Genomic DNA, 16,295 nt, shown 5'->3' on the forward strand with positions numbered 1-16,295 from the left:
GAGCGTTTGGTGTCACCAGGGCATCGCACGCTGCGCCTCTGAGGGCTTGCTGGGGGTGCAGGGCTGGGGCTGCCCCCACAAACAGGGAGCTGCCTTGGCTCATCGTAATAAAATGAGAGGTTAAAAATAAAAATCAATAAATGCCAGATTATTGAGGTGGGATTAATATCAATTTTAAACACATACCCCCCCCAACATAAATAACGACCCAGTGTAGCCCAGCTAATGAGATTGGGAGTCTCCGCAATCAAGGCAGAGGATTAGAGATGATCAGAATAAATCCCACATGATGAGGGACGTTGCCAAAGTCTATCCTTGGAAGACCCCACCGGCACGGACCTGGCCGCGGGGGATGCTCGGGGCTCGCAGTGTGCTGTGACCGGGCTGTGGGTTTGGGCACGGGCTGCAGCGCTCGGTGCCTGCTTGGGCGTTGGAGCTCAAAACCCCGTGGCACCTCGCTTTTGCACACCATGGTCAAATCCCACCAGTCCTGCAGCATCCCATGGGTTCCCACCTCCATCCCTGACGCCTCGGGCTCCAGGGCTGGATCAGGGCACTGGGGACACTTAGACCTTGCCTAAAGCCTGTTTACCCACAGCCCTTGGGTAGCCCCAAGCGTCTTCTCCCACGGCCACCCATGGTCTCCAGCTGTGCTCTCCCTTCCCAGTTCCCAGCTTAATCCCCATGTGTGTTTTTAATGCTTCTGCATGTCTCTAAGCTCTTCTGTACCCAGAAGCCAAATGCTCCTTGTAGGATTCAGATGTCTCCCCTGTGGATTAGATGGGATGGCTGCAAATTCCTTGTAATTTCCTCATGCGGGGTCTATTATCTGCTCCTGAGAGGCGCGGGAGGAGAGGGCTGCAGAGGCAGCCCCCCCCCCGTTTCCCATCTGTGTAACGCTGGGCCAGGGGGAGGTTTAGCCAGCGATCCCTTGTCGGGGCTCTGATTCAATTATTCCACGCTGCAGCCTTGCCTGCGGCTACTGGGGAGCACAGCCCCGGGCTGGGGTTTGGTTCCTCGCACGGTGTGATGGAGAAGGGCAGCTCATCCCTGTGCCGGGGCAAGGGAGGACCGCAGCCTCCCCATCCCACGCAGGGCAGGCTGCTGCCCGGGTCAGCTCTCCCCCTTCCCAGGTTAGCTGGTTCATCAGCTGCCCATGCTATTAAATGTCATCGTTGCTTAATTCAGGTGGCTGGGATGCAGTCCTTGTTACAGGCTGGATTTGCTGATTCAGCAGGTTGAGAGAAAATCCTTTCCATTACGGATAGGAGCTGGAGCTGGGCAGAGGGGGAGGAGGTTTTGGGAGAGAAGTCCTTGGATGCCGGGGATTTCTGGCTGGTCGGGGCTGTGTGGTCGAGGAGCTTGGTCCCTGCTGCCGGTTGTCTGTACCCAGCGGCCAGAGAGCGAGGGAGCTGGTGCTTTCAGGTCCTCAGAGGTGTTTGCCCTACCCGTACGGGTGGGGATGGAGAGCATCGAGCGAAGGCACGCCCGTGCGCCCCGCGCCTTACCACGCGTGGTGGCATCCCCCGCAAGTCTGCCTTCCCAGGGCGGGGAGCCCGGATTTGTCTTTCTGATGCCTCTGTCAATGTCATTGATTGGGCTGGAGCGAGGAATCGATCGTAATTTGGTCGGAGGGCCCGGCGCTGGCGCGAGATGAGTAATTAGAGCAGCAGAGGCAGCGTGGGGCCGGCTGCCGCGAGGTCGGGGCGCTGGGGCGGCCGCCGGAACCCATCGCCTGGGGAGGGATGGACGGACAGTGGGGAGGGATGGACGGACAGTGGGGAGGGCGAGGGGCTGGCTCCTGCTTCCCCGGCAGCCGGGATGCCCTTCCGCACCCAAAGGCCCCCCAGGCTGGCAGGAGCAAGGGGTTTTACACTGCGAAGGCTCCCTGAAGCTTGGCAAGGAAAGGCATTTTCCTAGCACGCTTCCCCTCTGTCTCCCTGCTGGAGCAGCGTGTTCTGCACCAGGAAATTATTTTCCCCGAATCAGGCAGATGCTGGGTGCCGGAAGGTGCCTGCAAGCGGGGGGAACCTCAGAGACCCCCCTGCACTTCCCAAGGAGCAAGTGATGGGGGAGCCGGGAGGGAGTCAGGTCTTGCTGCCGGCGGGGGAAAACGGGCACCGAGGAAACGGCACCAAAAAGCCCCGAGCTGGGCTGCAACGCTCGTGTGCCGAAGCTTTCCCCGCTCTCCCTTGCCCTTCCAGCCTGCCTGCAGCTCGCTGGCAAATCCCACCCACACAGAGCAAGCCTGCTGCTTTCCCCAGCTCTGCCTTCACAGGGGGCTGCGGTGAAATGGCCTTTCTGCTCTTCCCCAGCAAGAATTACAGGGCCATCTGGATTTCAAAGAGCGGCCGGGCAGCTGGTTTAATTGGAAGTTGTTGCTTGCAGAAGGAAGGAGGGGGCTTGTGTCCGACGGACACCCCCAGCTTTGTCCTCCCGTGCTGTCCATGGGGATGCTGGAGATCCACGTCCCGGCTGGGCCTCGGTGGATATCTGCCCACAGCCGGGCTTGGGAGAAAGCTGGGGGTGGTTTTTGGCGCTGGGTGGGTGGAAGGGAAGGGAAAGGAGGATGTAAACTTGGGGAAAAGGTCAGGCATGCTATAAATAAGTGGCATCCGGGGAAAGAAATGTCAGTGTGCGGCAGTAGTGACACACCAGCGCTCGAGATGGAGAGGGAAAGGGTGCGGATGGTTGTTATCTGAGGGATAAAATCCGCGGGAATTGGGGCCAGGGCAGCAGCGGAGGGGGCTCTCCTTGAATTTGGTGGGTCAGAGTGTGGCTGTTGTGCTGCCCGGGTTGTTATTGGGGATGCTATTGCAACGGAGTAGGATTTGGGCACATGTCAGTCACAAGCCACCCCGCGGTCCAGGCTCTCGGGGCCCCGAAAACTGTCCTGCTGCTGTCTGATGGGGGAAAACAGGCTGGAGCTGAGGAATTCCAGCTGCTCCGCTCCCAGGACCATCCTCAGCCCTTTCGTCAGCGAAGACGGGTAGATGGGGGTGCCTTTTCGTGGTGCTCCTGCCGGAGCTGGGAGCTCGTGGGTCAGGAGGACGATGCAGGAGTGGGTGAGCATCCCGGGAGGGTTTGCCTTTGGGGACGGGGGAGAGTCAGCAAAGCGGGGTGCGGTGCTGCCCACACTCGTGCCCTGCTTCGGGGCATCCCCTGGGGCTGTGCAGCCCTTCCGGGGGAGCGAGGCGTGCTCCCCGGGGCTGATTGCACGTTTGTCCCCAAAGTGGTCTGACTCGCTGCCTAATCATCTTCCCCGGCAGCCCTCTGAATGCAAGGCTGATTGCTGCCTGGCGGGGAGGGGGAAGCCAACTTGGGGCCAAGCCCAGCTGCGGGGAAGCGATGCCGGCAGCCGCCGCGCTGCTCCTCGGCCGGGCTGGCTCACCGGGGTGGTTTCGGCAGCGAGCCGAGGACTAGCCAACTCGTCTCTCTAGTTTGTGCCAGTCTCGGTTGAAGGGGGACGGTCTTGGGAGCCGTGTGTCCTGGTAGGGCAGGACCCCCGCATCCCCAGCAGAGCCCTGGGGGGCTGCCACCTCTCCCCGTGATGGCTGGCAGCCTCGCGTCCCCTGGGATTGCCCTGGCAGAGCTGTAAAGGGGTGACCTGGGGGGTCCCTGGACCTGCAGGTATGGTGTCACTGCCTTCGTGACTTCTGGCTGGGGATTTCCCCTCCCCAGCCATCACACATTTGTCCCCTGAGCCCTTGGGTCCCTCCTGACGCGGGGAAGGTTTTGGGCTGTCGTTGCGATGCCCTGAGCTTGGGGGCACAGGGTGCTGAGCCAGGAGCCTCCAGTGGGACCGAGCCAGCAGTCCTGGGCTGCGCGCTGCTGGGGCAACGCGGGGAAATGGGCACGTTGTGTTTCCTCGAGCCCTTCATTGTGGTGTCTGGGCTGCAGCTGGAGAGGACCCATGGAAGGGCCGTGGCCTCTTGTCACTCTGTCTGGGCACACGTGCAGGAGCAGACAGCTTGGAGGGCTGCGGCCTCCAGTAATCCCGTTACAGGTAGCTCTTTGCTTGTCTGCAGTTGTTTGTGGGAGGCGAGGATTTGCCCACCCACCGTGGGGCAGGGAGCAGCGGGGGGGAGCTGGGGCTGGAGGGGCACGGCTGGTCCCCCGGCAGGTTGGGCTCTGCCTGCTTCCCCCCTCCACGCAGCCCTCCGGTTTGCTCCCTGCGGCTTGGTTTCTGGGGGCTACTTGGCACGGCCATGGGGAAAGCGATCCAGCCGGGATGGTCTCCAGCTACCCAGTCCTCGGGGACCACCCTGAGACCCCGCCGAGCCCCCACCAGGGATGCTCGGTTTGAGGGAGGAGGAGCACGGGCAGGGAGGTGCACGGCTCCAGCCCCCCACAGCCGCCGTCTGCTCCCCTCCGAACAAAGGCGGCTCTGAGCCTCCCCTGGCTCTTGGCACGTTACAAGAGAGCCCTTATCTCCGGCAGCAAAAGCCCTTTCCAAGCCTGGCCCCCCTTTCTCCGGGCGGGCTGCAACCCCCTTCGCTGCCCTCCGCCAGCCCTGCCCGTCCCCTTCCCAGGGCGCTGCGGGATCCGGCCGTGGAGGGGACCCCAGCAAGCTTGTCCCCTCCTGCGGCTGGGCCAGCACGTGCCCTCGCTGCTGGGATTTTGGGGGGGCAATGCTGGCGAGGCAGAGGGTCCCGCAGCTTGGTGCTCCCCGCCTGGCACCGGCAAGGGTCCTGGGGGAGCAGGGCTTGGGGAAGTGCTGTGTGCAGGGGGGGCTTGGCTCGGTGTGCTAGCCAGCCCCCTCAATTAGGGGTGCCCGCTGCTCCCCGGCAAGCCTCGAAGCCCCCTGGTTCAGGGTGCACTGAGGAGCGGTGCCGGCTGCTGCACCTTGCATGGGGAATGCAGCAGGAGCTGCCCTGGCAGCGGCGGCACGGGGCTGGGGTGGGCTCCGGCCGGGGGCACTGGGGAGCCCAGCACACCCAGCTGCAGCAGGGACCAGGGAAGGGGGAAGAGCTCCTGCCGCCGGTAATTGCCAGCGAGGTTGATGCCACATGATTCAGGGACGTCAGCAGAGTGTGTCACAGCTGATGACATGCCGCATGTGCAGGGGCTGGAAAGGATGCCAGGGCGAGAGGTTGGAGCACCGGGACAGCAGCGTCTGCCTCGCAGCGCTGAGCCAGCCTCGCTGCCCGACCTTCAGTGAGTCACCTCTCCTCCCCAGCCTGCCCTAGCACATCTGAAGTGGCCCAGCCTGTCCCTCTCCCTCTGGGAGCTCAGCTCTCTGGCAGGGCGAGCATGCTGCCGAAGCCCCGTGCCTCAGTTTCCCTGTGGTGCAGGGGAGGTGGTAGCTGAGCAGCTGCTGTGGGGCTGTCACCCCCACCCCCCCCACCCCCCTCCAAGGCGAGATGCACGCTCCTGGCTTTTTGGGGACGTGCTAGGGGAAGCCAAGACAAAGTGTCGTTACTCATGGCGATGACAGCGCCGATGACAAGTCCCCCAGCCCCCAGGAGCACGTGCTGTGCCCATGTTCCCGGTGCGGGGAGGTGTGTTCCCAGTGCCAGAGAGGCCCAGTGAGTAATGGGGTGGGCGGCAGTGCTGGGGTGCTGCGGGGGGGTGGGAGCGGCAGCACGGTGCTGCCGGGCTGGAGGGGGCTGCAGTTGGTGGCACCGAGCAGAGCACGCTCCGGCATCCTTTGGGTGGAGAGACCACCGCTAGCCCCGGCAGTGCTGGGGGGGACATGCCCCTGCCCCGCCGTGGGGAAGTAGGATGGGGGGCTACGGCACGAGCGTGGGGACAGTCCGCCTCGTGCCAAAGGTGAGACGGGTCCCCAGGCAGGTCGGCGGTGCCTTGCTGCCCCTTGCCTGGGGGAGCAAACCCCGGCCCGTGGTGCCTGGAGGTGGCTGCCGTGGGTCCAGGGTCTCCCACCTTGCCTGGGCTGCGCCTGCCCCAGCCGAGGTCCCACGGAGCAGCGCTGCGAGGCTGAGCCCGATGGTGTTGGCTTCCCCTGGCTGGTGCTGGGACAGGGATGCCCTGCACCGTGGAGAGACATATTTTGGCTGGAGAAGTAGGTGACGAGATAAGGATGGGGTATAGTGTTACCAGAGTCGGATCCTTTTTTGAGGTTAATAAGACAAGACAGACAATCACTGCTGCTTGATCCAAGCAGTGCTGTGTGAGTGAGTCTATTAGTGGGCTGATGAGTAATCAGCTACGTTGGAGACCTGCTAACGGGAGGAAAAAGTTGTTAACGTGACTCAACTGACCCCTCTCTGCAGAAGTTAGTGTGTCTTTTCTGAAATACCACAGGTGGATTATTCCACGACTTGGACGTGGAGCCGGGAAGGCATGGCAGGATATTCCTTCTTGCTTGCCAGCTGGAGTCACGCGCCGGTGACGAGCCACCGGCGACGGGAGAGGGGACGGGGAGAGAACGAGCCTAACCCCAGCGCGGTGTGAGCCGAGCCCATCTGCCTTGCTCATCCTTCAGTGACTCCGTCGAGGGGCTTTTTTGGTCTTTCCCGTGGCAGGCTCGCTGTGCGTGCAGCGACGCTGCAGGCTGGCTCAGCATTTCCACGCTCAGCTCCTGTGTTTTCAGGGTTTCTGCGTGTCCCTGCCCTGAAGCCATCTTCCTCACCGCTGTGGCAGGGACGGGGCGGGCTCCCTTCTCCCGGTCCCTGCGCGGAGCGGGGAGGAGGTGACAGCTGGGCGATGTGGGATGCTGTGAGACACCGAGTCCCACTTTCCGAATGTGGGCCGTTGCCTCTCGAAGTGCAGGAGGCAGCTCTCCTGGGAGATCAGGTGTTGTGAGACTCGTGACTCCACCATGCAAATGCTGGAGGCTGTGAATAATCATGTACTTGTGCAGGGAGACTCAGCCCCGTGTGGGCTGGAGGATCCCGTGGCCAGGCGGGAGGCAGCCGAGCCCGGATCTCCTGCTCTCCCGGCTGGGTTGCCGGCAGCTCCGGGGCTGGCTGCTGCTGGGGCACGGCAAGGGGCCGGGAGGAGAGCGGAAGCGACCCGCACCCTGGGAAGCCCCGTTTTCAGGTCAGCCCCTCTTCAGCGGTCAGGTTCATCAAGGCCGTGACTTGCCAAGGCTTGCATAAGGCAAGCCCATGCCTCTTCTCCTGAGGTCCGTGCCCTAACCATCCTCGGAGCCAGAGCCTATCCAGGGTTGGCTTTTTTGGCTATTTTTGCTGCCCGGTGTGAAGGCTGAACCAGAACCTCACCGCTCCAAGGGCTGGAAATCTCTGAATTTCCAGCCTGGACTTGTAGCTCATTCCTGCTTTTCTTGTGCCCATACCCAAACCTAAACCTCAGTCCCTGATCCTGAGAGCCATGTCCCAGGGAGCTGGCAGCAGGGCTGCCTCTCTCCCAGATGATCCTGCATGCGATGGGGAGAGCTGCATCCCCCAAGTCTCTTACCCTTGGGCTAATATGAGGACTGCTGGCTCGTCTGTCAGAGTTTTCCAAAAAAACCCAAAAAGCAACGACATTTTTATCCCTCTTGTTAGGCAAAGTGGTAAATTTATCACTGGGCAGTTGTCAAGTGACTCAGCTGTGCGTGGTAGGCTGTGCTCTCCATAGCTGTGCGGCGGGGCGGAGGGCAAGGGCGGTCTTGCCGAGTCTTGGTCTGCAATGAATTTTTTCCTCTTTCCATCGCCTTTTGAGCTGGAGAGGCCACGGGGATCCCCAGGCCAGCGGCACGGAAGACGGATACGCCTCAGGCCGGTGAAACGCTGCTGCCAGAGCTGCTCCATCTTGGAAAGAGAAGGGATTCACCTGCGAGGTGGGAAGGTGCCGGCTCCAGGGCCACCTGCGTCCCATGGGGCTGCATCGCCGTGCCCTGCGGGGATGGCTCCGGGGCGTGCGTGGGTCTGGGACACGCGTGGCTCGTTTGGCTCCGGCTCGTTCCCCGGCAGCTCCCGTCTCGGCAGGGAGGGCTGCCTGCCAGCCTCCCACGTGGTGGGCAGGAGGTGGCCGTGGCCGAGGACCTGGGTGCTCCTTGCCTTGCCTTGCTGCCTGCTGCCTTCGCCCGCTCCCGGCTCTGCCACCGCAGACTGACGTGAAAGTACACGGAGTGCCCTGTTCATGTAAATAAACCCGGCTATAAATAGAGAGGGAGAGAAGTGTGAAAACAGTGGGGAATGGATTTCATAAAACCAGCAAATTAGTCTAGAGAAACAAGGGTGTGAACCGGCAGCCGTGCTCCAACCCAAGCCCATATTTCCAGTTTCTTGAGGGATGCTGGCGGGGCCCCGTGCTGTGCTCGGCTTGGAGGGGTACGCGCTGGGTCCTCCCCATCTACCACGGGCTCCTGATGCCTCCCAGGTTGGGCTGTGTTAGCGTAGGTGTCATCAATGCCCTTCGTTATGTTTATTCTCTTTGAAATTGTGGCAAAACCCAGCTAAAGACATGAAGATGATCCGGCTGGTAGCACGGACTCCAGCTGGACCAGAATATATCGACGCTGGCTGGCTGGGCGAGGGTGGATGGAGGTCTGCCGGCCTTGGGCTTGCTCCCTCGCAGGCAGTGGGTGATGGCTGGGAATTTTTGGGTGCTTTGAAGCCAGCAGGACAGGAGCGGGGAGGGTGCTGGCCAAGGGGCTCTGCCCTCCCGTGGCTGCAAACCTGACTTTCAGGAAACAGGCTGCACCGAGCCGGCTCGGCGTGCGATCCGGAGAGCAGCTTGAAGAGCAAAACTGCCCCAAAGCGAGGGTCATCCTTGGCTCTGCCAATCCCGCCAACCCACCTTGCAGATTTGCAAGCTTTCACTTCAGACCTCAGGACTAAGAGCTGAGTCAGATTTTTATGAGGTCTTGGATTTTGCTGGGGAAGCAAACTGCCCGGGAGCTCGCGTGAGCTTGGGCTGGGCTGGGGGATGCTCTCTGCCGGGCCTCGTGCTGCCTGCGGGCGCTCGCCTCCTGCCCAGGGCCGTGCTGATGCCGGACCCTCCACGAGCCGTAATCGTGGGCAGAAGGCGTGGGATGTTCCTCGCGCTCCTCGAATGCCTGCATCCTCTACGAGGGTTGGGGTTTTTGCCTCTTTCCAGGACGTGCATGGGAAGAAGAGGTAGGAAGATCAGCAGCTGCTCAAACCTCTCCGCAGATACTCTCCCAACGGTGCGGGCAACGGGAAGAAGGTGAACGCTGGGGACAAAATGGCATGTCCCCCTCTCCGTGCGAGCCTGTCCCCTCCCAGGCTGCCTGTCATCTCGGGGGAAGTTCAGTGGGCCTTTTGTCTTGCTGGCATGCTCCTTGGGGAGCGAGCCCGGCTGTTTACCCGTCTGGCATCATCAGAGGTCTTTGCAGGGAGGAGGGGTGGGCTGGGATGGGAGAACACAGGGGGGCTTTCTATTTTCTACCTATTTTCTGTTGGAGCGGACCCCAATTCTCTCTTTTCAAAGAGAGGGTGTGCTCGGCAGGGCACGAAGCTGTGCCAGGGACATGGCGGGGGGACAGGGTGACACAGAGCTGTCACGGGGTGCAGGGGGTTAGGGATGGGGGCAAGTGGCATAGAGCAGGAGCGGGAGGAGGTGACGCAGGTGGTGCAGGGCGGCAGGAGGAGGTGGTACAGCTGGAGCGAGGGGTGGCAGTGGCACCGAGCCCCGGTGCCGGGCACAGAGTGGCAGGAGAATGTGACACCAAGCCGTGGCAGGCGGCGAGGAGGTGGCCGGGTGGCGCGGGATCCCGGCGGAGGTGCAAGGTGGTGCAGGGTGGCAGGGACAGATGGCACAGCTGATGTCGGTCGGGGTGATGCGGCGCTGGCGCAGGGGGCGGGTGGCTGAGCCCGTGGTGGGGAGGTGACCCTGTGTGGGCGCAAAGTGGCATTGGGGTGTACGGCAGAGAGGTGGTGTATGGCAGCAGGGGCAGGTGGCAGAGCTGGGGACAGGGGGGTGACGCTGCACCAGGGCAGGGGGCACATCTGGGAGCAGGAAGGTGATGCCGAGCTGGCGCAAGGGGCACATCTGGAGACAAGAAGGCGACGCTGCGTCTGTGCAGGGGGCACATCTGGAGACAAGAAGGTGACGCTGCACCTGTGCAGGGGGCACATCTGGGGACAGGGAGGTGATGCTGTGCCAGGGCAGGGGGCACATCTGGGAGCAGGAAGACAATGCTGAGCTGACAGAGGGGGCACATGTGGAGAGAGGGAGGTGACACTGAGCTGGTGCAAGGGACACATCTGGGGACGGGAAGGTAATGTTGCACCCGTGCAGGGGGCACATCTGAGGATGGGAAGGTGACACTGAGCTGCTGCAGGTGGCAGAGCTGGGGACGGGGAGGTGATGCTGTGCCAGTGCAGGGGGCACATCTGGGGATGGGGAGGTGACACTGAGCCGCTGCAGGGGGCACATCTGGGGACAGGGAGGTGATGGTGTGCCAGGGCAGGGGGTACATCTGGGGACTGGGAGGTGACACTGAGCTGGTGCAAGGGACACATCTGGGGACGGGAAGGTGACACTGAGCCAGTGCAGGTGGCAGAGCTGGGGACGGGGAGGTGATGTTGAGCTGGTGCAAGGGGCACATCTGGGGATGGGGAGGTGACATTGAGCCGGTGCAGGGGGCACATCTGGGGACAGGGAGGTGACACTGCACCAGTGCAGGGGGCACATCTGGGGACAGGGAGGTGACGCTGAGCCGCTGCAGGGGTCACATCTGGGGACAGGGAGGTGATGGTGTGCCAGGGCAGGGGGCACATCTGGGGACAGGGAGGTGACGCTGAGCTGGTGCAAGGGGCACATCTGGAGACAAGAAGGTGATGCTGCGCCAGTGCAGGGGGCACACCTGGGGACAGGGAGGAGATGCTGAGCTGGCGCAGGGGGCACATCTGGGGACGGGGAGGTGATGCTGAGCCGGTGCAGGTGGCAGAGCTGGGGACGGGGAGGTGATGCTGTGCCAGTGCAGGGGGCACATCTGGGGACAAGGGGGTGACGGTGTGCCAGGGCAGGGGGCACATTTGGGGACGGGGAGGTGACACTGAGCCGGTGCAGGGGGCACATCTGGGGACGGGGAGGTGACACTGCTCCAGGGCAGGGGCATATCTGGGGACCTGAAGGCGACACTGCGCCAGTGCAGGGGGCACACCTGGGAGCAGGAAGGCGATGCTGAGCCGGGGCAGGGGGCACATCTGGGGACAGGGAGGTGACGCTGAGCCGGCGCAGCGGGCACATCTGGGGAGCGGGAGGAGGCGCTGCTCCGGGGCGGGGGGCAGAGCCGGAGGGGAGGTGACCGTCCGGCGGAGGTGACCCCGAGCCGAGCCGCTCCGCTCCGAGCCGCTCCGTGCCGGCGCCCCGCTCCGCACCGCCCCGCACCGCCCGCCGCTCCCGGCAGTGCGCATGATACTGCGGCGCAGGGGCCCCGCGCGCGCCAACCCACCTTGAAACGGGCCCGGGCCGCGCCGCCGGCCAATCACCGCCCACTCCGCCGGGGCGCGGCCAATGGACGGCGGGCGGGGGCGGCACCGAGCCGCTAAAGGGCGCAGGCTAGGCTGCGCCCCGCGCCGTGCGGCGGAGGGCAGGTGCGGCGCGGCGGCGGCGGCATGGGCATGGGCATGGGCGCGGGCATGGGCGCAGCGGCGGCGGCGGCCGGCGGCCGGCCCTGAGCCGCCCCTCCGGCCCGGCCAGCCCCGCGGCGGCCCGGGGAGCCCTGCCCCGGCCCGGCCAGCCCTGCCCCGCCCCGGCCGGGCCGCCCGGCGGGCGGAAGATGCTGCGCACCGGGGGCCGGTAGTACTATGATTTGGTATGTGGCCGCTTTGGTAGCAAGTGTGCTCGGCGCCCGCGGGCTGCCCGTCCAAGGTGAGTGGGGCCGCGGGCCGTCCTCCTCCGGGATGCCCCAGGGGAGGTCCGCCGGGCTCTCCGGGGCGGCGGCGGGGCCGCCTCTGCATGTCCGTCGTCCATCCGTTCCCCCCCCCCTCGTCCCCCCCCCGTGTACCGGCTGGGCGGGGGGAATGTGCGTGCACCGGGCTGGGCTGCGTGCACCGGGGAGCTTGCACCGGGGGGCAGCACGTCCCGCAGCTTGCACCGGGAGGGGGGCTGGGGGGAGCGCGCCCCGGGGGTGCGGCGCGCTGCGGCCCCGGAGGGGGTCTGCGTCCCCCCCGGTGGCCGTGGCGGGGGACCGAGCGCTGCCCGCGTCCCCGGGCGCAGCCGCTGCAGCCGGGCGCCGGCTGTTGCTTTCTTCCCCGCTGGCGGGGGGAGCTGGGAGCGCCCGGCGCAGCTTCCCCAGGCGCTCAGCGGTGTTTGCGGTGACCTCCCAGAGGGCAGCGGCTGCAACGCGGGAAGTTGAGGAGGCAGGAGCCGGTAGCGGAGCCCGGCCGGGCTCCCGGCGCTGGTGTGCGGCAGGTCCTGCCTCTCCGCCCGGGTCTCCGCTCGGGGGCTTGGAAATTCCCTTCGGGAGAAGGCACCGGGTGCGAGTCCTTGCGGGCGGCACGCCTGGCTGGGTGCGGGGGGAGAGGCGGGCGGCGTGGCCCCCGGCCGGGGCCGGAGCGCAGGCAGGGGACGGGCAAGCGTTTCTCGCACCCCCGTTCCTTCTCCCACCCCGGGGGAAGCAGCAGGCAGCAGCTCCGAGGGGCGCAGGCAGCGTTTGCCCTTCCCTGCAAGGGTAGCCCGGCTGGGCAAGGAGAAATGCAAAACGGATTCGGTGCCTCCCCCTGCAGCACCCTGGCTGCGCCCGTGTCCTCCAGGCTGCGGGTTTGGGGGTGACTTTGCTCCCCCTTGCTCGGGGGAGGCTGCCCTCCTTCCCCCCCGCCACTGCAGGCTGGCTGCTGCGCCGGGGTAAACTGAGGCACAGGGTTGTCCAAGGTCAGGAGGGAGACGGCGGCGGGGAATAACCCTGATTTTCCTGCTCTGGCTTCTTTTCGTTCAGCCGCCAGCCCTCTGCCTCCCCCCAGCCATCCCTGCAGGTGGAAGGGGAGCTGCCTGCCGCTGGTGCAGCACCGTCTCCCATCTCTGCCGCTGGTGCCTCGCCGGGCACGGGGTGGTCCCTGCACCCCAGCGGTCCCTACCCAGGATGGGACTCGGGAGCTGCGCCCCGGGTGTCACCGAGCCCTGCCTGTGGGGATGCGGTGGCTGCAAGCGATGCCTGGCCGGCAGCCACCGCCGCTCCCCTCCCCGTGGCGCGGGGGAACGCCGCCTCGGTGGGCGCGGGTGGGCTGGGAGGGGGCACCTCGGCATGCCGCATCACGCCGCTCCTCGGGCGCCTGGGGTCGCATCTGCACCCCGCCACGGTCCCTTGGCATCCCCGCCTGGCAGCTGGCTCCTTGGGGGGGGGGGAGGGGGGGGGGGAGGTCAGGATGGGGCCGCCCTTTTGGGGGGACAGGGCCCTTCTTGCTGCCGAGCCGCGGCCGGCTGCTGCCTGACTGAAATGCATCCTGCGGTGTGGCGAGGAGGTGGTTTGCAGCAGCGGTTTGTAGAGGGATCCTCTGCCCGGGAGAGGAGCAGAGCAGCGAGTTCAGTGCCTGGGAACTTGGAAATACCCTGGAGCCACTTGGATCTGGTGCTGGGGTGGGTGGGTGCGTGCTGGGGACCCTGGGCGCGGGGGTGCTGCGCGTACGGAGCGGCGCGTACGTGATGAATGAGCGCGCCGTGAGTAATGCGTGGGTAGGCACCGGGCGTAGCGGGCGAGGGAGCGCTGCGGGCTGGCGCAGCCCCTGCGGGAGGGCTGCGTGGGGACGGGAGCCCGCGGGACTCGCCCCGGCCGCTGCAGCCCCTTGGCCCCAGCGCCGTCCCCTCCTGGCAGGGGGCTGTCACCCCGCATCGCCTGGGGACAGAGCTTTGGAGCAGGGCTGGGACTTGCCATGTACCGGTGCCTTCGCTGGGGCTTTTTCCCTGGCCGTGGCCTTCCTCCCCACGCTGCCTCCTCCTCCTCGCAGAGCCAGGCTGAGATGCAGTGGTGCTGGCCCCGGGCAGCCCTCTTGCCTGGCCCAGCTCTCCGAGGGCTTTCCAGGCGTTAATCGGCTCAGAGAGGGAAGGAGGGCGCGTTATCCGCTCTTACGGCGTGGGGGAGGAGAGCCAGGACGTGACCGTGCCGGGAGTGGGTGTCGGAGGAGGGATCCGGCCTCCTGGCGTTCCCAGCGGCACCGTGACGCCGAGGGGCTTTTCCTCCCTCTCCCACGAGCGTGACGCGGTGCCGCACGGCGAGCGGGGATGCTTGCGGATCCAGCAGGCGCGGTTTGCGAAGGGAGGATTCGGCTTCGCCAGCCCTGGGCGAGGGCTCCTGTCGAAGAGCTTCCCCCTGGACACCGCAGCAGGCGACGCTTGCGGCGCTGACCTTGGCCGGTCGGAGCGGCTCGCCGCGGCGGTGCTGGCACCGCGTCCCCTGCTCGCTCCGGGCGCAGAGCTGTTGTACGCGAGGGCTGGTGCCTCTTCGGCCATGGAGGGGTTTGGACCGGCAGCCGCCGGCTTTGGCACACGCGGCTTTGGCCCCACTCTCCGCTGGCAAGGGGATGGTTTGGCACCGGGACTGGCCAAGGGGGTTGGCCCAGCTCCCGTTTCCATCCTTCCCCGGAGGATTTCTGCTCCTCTGGATCTGTTGGATGGGAACGTGCGGGGCAGGGAGGGACGTGCGTGTGTCTGTTGTTGACTTGGCTTTCCGGAGGGTTTTTGTGGTGATGCTTTCGTGGCTTGGTTGCCTTTTGACTTGGAAGATGCAGCTTCGCCGGTGACGGGTGGACCCTACAAGTTTCTCTCCGGAGTCGCGGCAAGATGGGTTAGCTCCCGTTCGCCTCCAGTCCTCTGTCTTGGAGGTCGTGGCTTCAGGCTGGAAGAGAAGCCCTGGAGATGGGCGAGCAGCGGGTCCAGCCCGTGCCATGCCGATGGAGGAGTCCTTTCCTCTCCCTTCCCCTGCGGTAGGCATCTCCCGAGCTGGGAGCCCTAAGCGACCAGCTGGCCTCTGGAAAAACATCTCCCTTCCTCCCGCTTCACGACGGAGAGGCTGGCGTTGGTGGGAGGGCTGCCTGAGCCAGGAACAGCGTGATTCAGGAGCTGCTGGCGGGCAGCTCGGAGCGCTGCCTGCATCCCAGTTACCAGTCGGAGGACTGTGATGGCATCGGGGTGGTATGTGCTGCTCCGTGGGGAGGGCGATGCCAGCAGCCTGCCCGTGGGTACCGGTGCGATGTGGGTCTGGATGCGCTGGGTTGGGTTGGGGGGCACGGCATCCTGCAGCGCTCTCCGGGTGCAGGAGCAGGTCTCCCCTGGGAGCGGTTTTGGCTCCAGCCTCGCGCCGCAGCTGCTTGCTCGGCCCCGCGCCGCGGGGAGGGAGCTCGCGGGGAGCGCGCAGGTAGCTGCTGGTCGTTGCTGGGAGATGATGGCTCCCGCGAGGCGGCTGCCGCTCGGCACGTGGGGATGCTCTGCCCAGGGCCGGTGGTGTTTAGAGGGAGGGGACGCGCTGGGGACCCCCAGGTGGGAGTGGGGACACCGGGGTGACCACGAGGAAGTCATTTTCTTGCATGCTCCATCTCTGCACCCCTCTGAGCACCGACCTGCGCTAGCACGTGTGCTCGCTGAGCTGCCACCCAGCTGGGCATGGTCCCAACCGTGTCATTACGGGGAGCGGGGACCCACCGTGGCGTGTGGGGGCTGCCGTGGGGCAGAACCCTGGGCATAGACACTGCCCTGGGGGTGCCAGGGCAGCTGCCTGCCTGTGTGGGGATGGTGGTGGTGGTCCCGCAGGTCACCCCGTGTCCCCGGGGACGGGGCTTGAAGTCATCATCTTGCCGTGAATGGGGCACCGAGCCACCCCTCGCAGCTAATCCTGCTCCTCCACCGGCCCCGCGTGACCTTGAGGCATGTCACTTGACCTGCGCGTCGCCCTCCATCCATCTGGAAAATGGGGTTTAAAACGCAGGAATCGCGCTGAAAACCCAGATGTTGCTTTCCAGCTGGGGGAGGGGGCGAGGGCTGCGCTCCCGGCCCCCGGGGCTGCCCCCTGCCAGGGGAGAGGCAGATGCTCTTGGGGGGCTGCGGGTACCCCCGGGCAGGCGGGGGGGGACCGAGCTTGCAGTGGGGGGTGCAGCACTCTCCCCATCCCATGCACCGGCTCGGCAGCCCGGATCCCTGCAGCGGGTGGTCCGTCTGTCCCCCCCCTCCCGGGCCGCGGTCGCTGCCCTGCTTGTTTTGTGGCGCTGGCTGCCTGCTCTCCTTCCCTGCCGGCCTCCATATGCCATGCCGGTGGCCTTGTCCTCAGAGATCCCCGCCATATCCCGCCTCCACCGATGTGAGCGGGATGTGTCAGAGCAGATCTCGTCTCCGCTCGGCAGGGAGGAGAGGTCCACGGGCTCGGGGCTGCACGCCAGCTCCCTCGGCCATTCCCACGGGGGGACAGGGATGGGGATGAGTGCCTCGGGTGG

Source organism: Mycteria americana, chromosome 19, assembly GCF_035582795.1.
Source record: "Mycteria americana isolate JAX WOST 10 ecotype Jacksonville Zoo and Gardens chromosome 19, USCA_MyAme_1.0, whole genome shotgun sequence".
Taxonomy (NCBI): Eukaryota; Metazoa; Chordata; class Aves; order Ciconiiformes; family Ciconiidae; genus Mycteria; species Mycteria americana.